Below are 6,000 nucleotides of genomic sequence, written 5' to 3' on the forward strand. Positions count from 1 at the left end.
TTGGCTAATTTTGGTATTTTTGGTAGAGACAGGGTTTCACCATGTTGGTCAGGCTGGTCTCGAACTCCTGACCTTGTGATCCACCTGCCTCAGCCTCCCAAGGTGCTGGGATTACAGTCAGGAGCCACTGCGCCCGGCTTTATTTTCTTTTTTAAAGGTAGGATACCTGTATAAAAAATGCACATAAGGCCAGGCACAGTGGCTCACGCCTGTAATCCCAGCATTTTAGAAGGCCAAGGCGGGTGGATCACCTGGGGTCAGGAGTTCAAGACCAGCCTGGGCAACATGGTGAAACCCCATCTCTACCAAAGATACAAAAATTAGCTGGGTGTGGTGGTATACGCCTATAATCCCAGCTACTTGGGAGGCTAAGGCACGAGAATGGCTGGAACCCAGGAGGCAGAGGTTGCAGTGAGCAGAAATAGTGCCACTGCATGCCAGCCTGGGTGACAAAGCGAGAGTCCGTCTCAAAAAATAAAATAAAATAAAAAATGCACACAATATAGAATGGTACTCAGTCTCCTTCTCATCCCTCTTCTACCCCTCATCCTGCCTGCCCCCTAACAGGTGCCCAGGAATGCTATTTTCTCATGTGTTTCTTCAAGGACATTCCTTTCATGCAGTTCCATGGACTCATTCAATAAATACTTATTGAGTGCCTGTTCAAGGCATTGGGGATAGAGCAGTAAGTGGAAAAGTTGAGAATGTCTGCCCTCCAGGAGTTACATCAAGCACTCAAGTGGTGCTGCCATTCTTACATGCTTGTATATGCATTTTATGGCCATGTCTACCCTATTTCAGCACATCAATCATTACTGATTGTACACTGTACCTTGCTTTTTTCATTTTCTCACACATCTAGGAGATTAATAAAGGCCATGTTTAAACCTAGCCCGGAGGTTCTTTGTTTGGGTCACTGGACTCACAGACATCAGCAGCAGCCAGAAGGAAGGCAAAGTCCACAAATAACTCTTGATCAGACAGAGGTGGGAACAAAGGGCTAGCATTACAAAGCCGTCTCTTTTTAGGGCAGCTTTGGTAATCAGGTCCAGATTCCAGCAGGAGATTTAGTGCTGAATTAGTTAGGATTCTTTATGAAACCCAGCTTAAAGTGGCTTAAGCAAGAAAGAGAATACATGGGCTCTCCAAGCCAATGCGGACACAAGGGCAGCCCTAGGGTAGACAGAGGAGCCAAAGGAACTGGCTTGAGGGCACAAGGTTCCCCGACTCTCCATCTGTCTCATGTCTCTGCTTCTCTCTGCTTCAGTGGGCAGGGTGCTGCTCTGTTCCCCAGCAAGCTGATCTTTTCGTTTTGTGGGGAATTGGCCCTTCACATCAGGCAACCACTCCTATTGGCCAGGACAGGGTAATGTGCTCACCTTTTTGTCCAGTGGGATGGAGTCTGTTACTAGGAGAAAGAAGATGGGAAAGTCCTTTCAATAGACAGCAACAATGATTAAATCCCTGTTTAATGCATATCTGGACTATATTCCTATTAGTCTAATGTATCTTGCACAAAATAGCATGCTTAAAACTTAAATTACAATTAAAATTTCCAGAAGCACTTTTGACAACTTTATACAACTTGTCTGCATTTTGCTGCACAGACATGTTATTCTTTTGTTGGTTCATTGGCTCATGGATTCATCCAACACTAATAAAGCACCTACGATATGCCAAGCACTGTATGACATGCCAAGCACTGTGCTAGGCTGCTGAAGATACCTGGCTCCTAGTCAGGAAAGAAACTCAGTCCTTGCCACAAAGGCATGGGGAAAATAAATGGGCAAATGGCTCCTTAGATCATAGCCACACATGGGATAATGTACAGCAGAACTGTGCACAAAACACAGTGGGAAGAGAGGCACTAGCAGCTCACTCTGCCTGGAGAAGACTTCATTCAGAATGGGGAGGTGCACACAACAGAATCTTAGAAAGGTGGGTGAAGGAGCCTGAGATATTTATTAGGACTCTTTGGAGGATGACAAATAGAAAGCAAATTTAACTAACTTAAGTTAAAAGTTAGTTAACTCGCTGAGCCTGGTGGCTCACGCTTGTAATCCCAACACTTTGGGAGGCTGAGGATGGCGGATCACGAGGTCAAGAGATTGAGACCATCCCGGCCAACATGGTGAAACCTCGTCTCTACTGAAAATACAAAACATTAGCTGGGCGTGGTGGCGCACGCCTGTCGTCCCAGCTACTCAGTAGGCTGAGGCAGGAGAATCGCTTGAACCTAGGGGGTGGAGGAGGGGGTGGAGGTTTCAGTGAGACGAGATGGCGCCATTGCACTCCAGTCTGGCAAGAGAGCGAGGCTCAGTCTGGAAAAAGAAAAAAAGTTAACTTTAACTAATGAGATTACAGCTGGGTTTGGGAAATTCCAGAATCAGTCCCTGCAGGAGCAAAAGTACCCAGGCAGCAGCCTTCTCTTCGTCTTTTGTCTCTACTGTGCCTCTGTTTCTCTCTTTCCCTAATTGCCTCCCCATATGGGCTTTCTTTCCTCTTCAGTCCTCAAGCAGGAGCATGGTCTACTGGAAATGGAATAAGGGGCTGGAGGGGACACCTAATGGGAGAACAGAACGGAGAGCTGGACAAAGGCTGGATGGAAAAGGGCAGAGTTGCAAGTCGAGGACTCCTGCACTGGCCCCGGACCCTCATGGAGGCCAGGTCATTGAGCCCTTCCAGGAGGCAGAATGGAGTTGGCAGGCCACACAGTGCAATTTGTCACAGCAAAGGGAGGACTACAGATTTCCAAAGGAAAAGAAAAAGAAAAGATGCCTGACCTCAAAGAGTGAGGAACATTCCAGCTGCAGAGGCCTCCTGACAGAAGAACTGTCCCAGAGCGCCAAGCGAGGGGGCATGGCCTTTCACCAGAAGAGGGAATAGGAGCAGGAGGTATTCCTCCCTTTGCACAGCACCTGCTCGTCACAAGCCAGTGAGTTTTGCTCAGAGTGCAATGCAACCAAAAAAGAAGAAAGTCCTTTCAGTTTGAGTTTCATACTCACACAGCCTTGTTTTCCCAGAAGCCCAGGCCCCAGGGACTCCGGAGTCAAAGTTACTGGTAAGAGTTACCTCAGCCGTCCTCCAGGGCTGCCCACACAGACAAGGACCAATCTCCAAGAAGCCACAGACTGTGGGCACAGCAGTGCTGAGTGATAAAGACATGAGCCCAGCAAGCAGTGCCCTGGAGAAGGATGTGATGGGCAGTACACCTCGGGCCCTTCTGCATGTCACCCATACCTCAACTGGTTTATCAGTGGCCTGGATTCTGAAATCATTAATATCACTAATGTCACACACACAAACATTCTCTCTCTTTCTCTCTCTCTCTCTCTCACACACACACACACACACACACATGCACACACACACTTCAGCCCTTACCCCTCCATAATCTACTGAGCAGTCTCCATATTGTTCACAGAGTTCAGAATGCTCCCAGCAGCCATTGCTCCCTTATTGCTCCCTTATTTCTCCCTGAGTGCTGGAGCAGGGAAAGTGTTTATCCACCCTCTAGATGATTCCAGTCTCAAAAGCAGAGGGATCAGCTGGGTGTTCAGACTATTTTATTTACATCCTGAGTGGCTTTGTTTTGGCTGTGCAAAAAATGTTTCCCATCTCTCTTTGACTGGAGCAAGGGACTGGGTAGCATGGGGTAGAAGGAGGTGTCAGAAGGGATTAAAGAGTACCTGTTTGATCCACAAAACTCTAGAACTATCCTACTCTCCTCTGGGGTGTGTCTCTAGGTAGGTGATCTCATTTCATCTCTTACAAATATTCTGTTTGCTCCCCACATTCCACCTCACCCCGCTGGTATGGGGCAACCAAGTTTCTGATAATATGAAAGGAGGTAATATATCTGGAAGTCAAAGTCCACAGGGCTGGTGGACTTTAAAATGAGATGCATTTGGTATATGCGTTTGGTCATTCCCTTTCTTCAAGCCTGGACTTTTGAAGACAAATGGGGAAATCTGGAGCCCAGCATGCCAGAGGCCCATGTGAAGAGGCACATCCAGATGAAGTCAACACTTATACAAAGTCATGTTTGAGTGCCTGGAAGAGGGATCTGCGTCCGGCTAAAACCATAGTTTGTATTTATTGAACTCACATTCTGTGCCAAACATTGCACCAAGCATTTTCACATGGATTATGTCATTTAATCCTTACACCTCCGTCCTGATAAATAGAAATAAATACCTTCATTTAATAGAAGAGCAAGCTAATGTTCAGAGAGATTAATAATTCACTCAAAATCACACACTTTGTAAGTGACAGAGTCAGACTTCAAATCCAAACAGGTTGAATTCAGAACCAATACTTCACACTGTCCTACCACTTAGCTGTGTGTTTGAGGGAAATTATTTGACTTGTCTAAGCTTCAATTTCCTTATCTGAAAACATGTTTATAAATAATAGTACCTACCATTTAGGTTGTTGAAAACATTCAATGGGATAATAAGTCTGAAGCAGCTCCCAGCACACAAGGGGCAATGGGTGGTAGCAATTAGTATGCGGTACTTTGAAAGAGACAAGCAACCAGGACACACATGGGAATGACGTTTTTCTTATTTTTTTGAGACAGAGTCTTGCTCAGCCACCCAGGCTGGAGTGCAATGGCGCGATCTTGGCTCACTGCAACCTCTGCCTTCCAGGTTCAAACAATTCTCCTGCCTCAGCCTCCCGAGTAGCTGGGATTATAGGTGCCCACCACCATGCCCGGCTATTTTTTGTATTTTTAGTAGAGGCAGGGTTTCACCATGCTGGCCAGCCTGTCTTGAACTCCTGACCTTGTGATCCACCCACCTCAGTCTCCCAAGGTGCTAGGATTACAGGCATGAGCCACTGCGTCTGGCTGGGAGTGGAGTTTTTCAAACCCTGTGCTGGTGTCCCAGGCTGTGTGGTTCTCAGTGCTCAGATCTCTCCAGGGGAGGGTGGCTCAGGACAGACCCTGATTCACAAAGGTGCCACCTGTGAGAAGGAGGTTCCTATTAGGCACAGTGTGGAGCCCTTAGTCCAACTGGGTGAACAGTGCTCCTGCCCTTTGCTCCCCCAAGCTAAGCTACTTGGGGTTCAGAGTCAGGAGCACCCCTGCCTGACACTCAGGGGAGGACCTTCTTCAGTGGCCACGGGTGGTGAATGGTCTTTCTAGCTGGAATGCTACTGAGAACAGATGGGGCTTTCCGAGCTGTTTGACGGTGGCAGCTTGATGTATATTAACTGGCAAACTGCTCATCGTGTAGGGGAGGTCCGGAAGAAGCTGCGGTTGTAAGTGGGTGAAGGGAACCTCAGAGGGAAGTTGGCATGCAGGAAGGCATGATGTAGGTGGAGGCAAGGGCAGAGCTGTGGGCGAGTTGTGCTCGGGAGGTGAGGAGGTGAGACAGCTTGTCTCAGAGCTTGCTTGGGCCTGACTCCTCACCAAGAGAAACATATTGGATAACATTTGCATAGCTTGTCTCATAAAAGCAGCATCATGTGAGCCAGGAATCAGAGTGTGGGGCTGCAAGAGGCCTTGCAGCTCTTCTGGTGCAACCTGCAGGCCAGGAAACTGAGGCCCAGAGAGGGGAAGGGGCTTGTATAGGTTGCACAGTAACCTGTTTTCCTCTTGGTCTGTGTGAAAGTCACTCTCTGTATAAATTCAAGTATTCAGACATTATTTTGCTTTTTTTGTTGCTGTTGTTTTGTTTTAAAAGTATAACGATCAACACAAAAGACATTTTGAAAGAAGAAAAAAAATCATCCAATACCCTAATGAGGATCATTTTGTGCTTTCATTTTCAGGCTTTTTAAATGTGTATTTTTATGTAGCTGCAATCACAGAGGAGAGAAAATTCTGCTATTTCATTTAATAGTTTGATATTTTTTCATGCTACAGTTTTCAGAGTTGTCACAAAACACTATATCCCATTGTTGGGCTGCAAATCAATGTTTAAAGAAACAGAATTGAACCCATGTAATAAGACTGAACCTGAATTTAGTTAAGACTTGGCTGGCAACAGCTTC

The sequence above is a fragment of the Papio anubis genome, chromosome 2 (genome assembly GCF_008728515.1).
Source record: "Papio anubis isolate 15944 chromosome 2, Panubis1.0, whole genome shotgun sequence".
Lineage (NCBI taxonomy): Eukaryota > Metazoa > Chordata > Mammalia > Primates > Cercopithecidae > Papio > Papio anubis.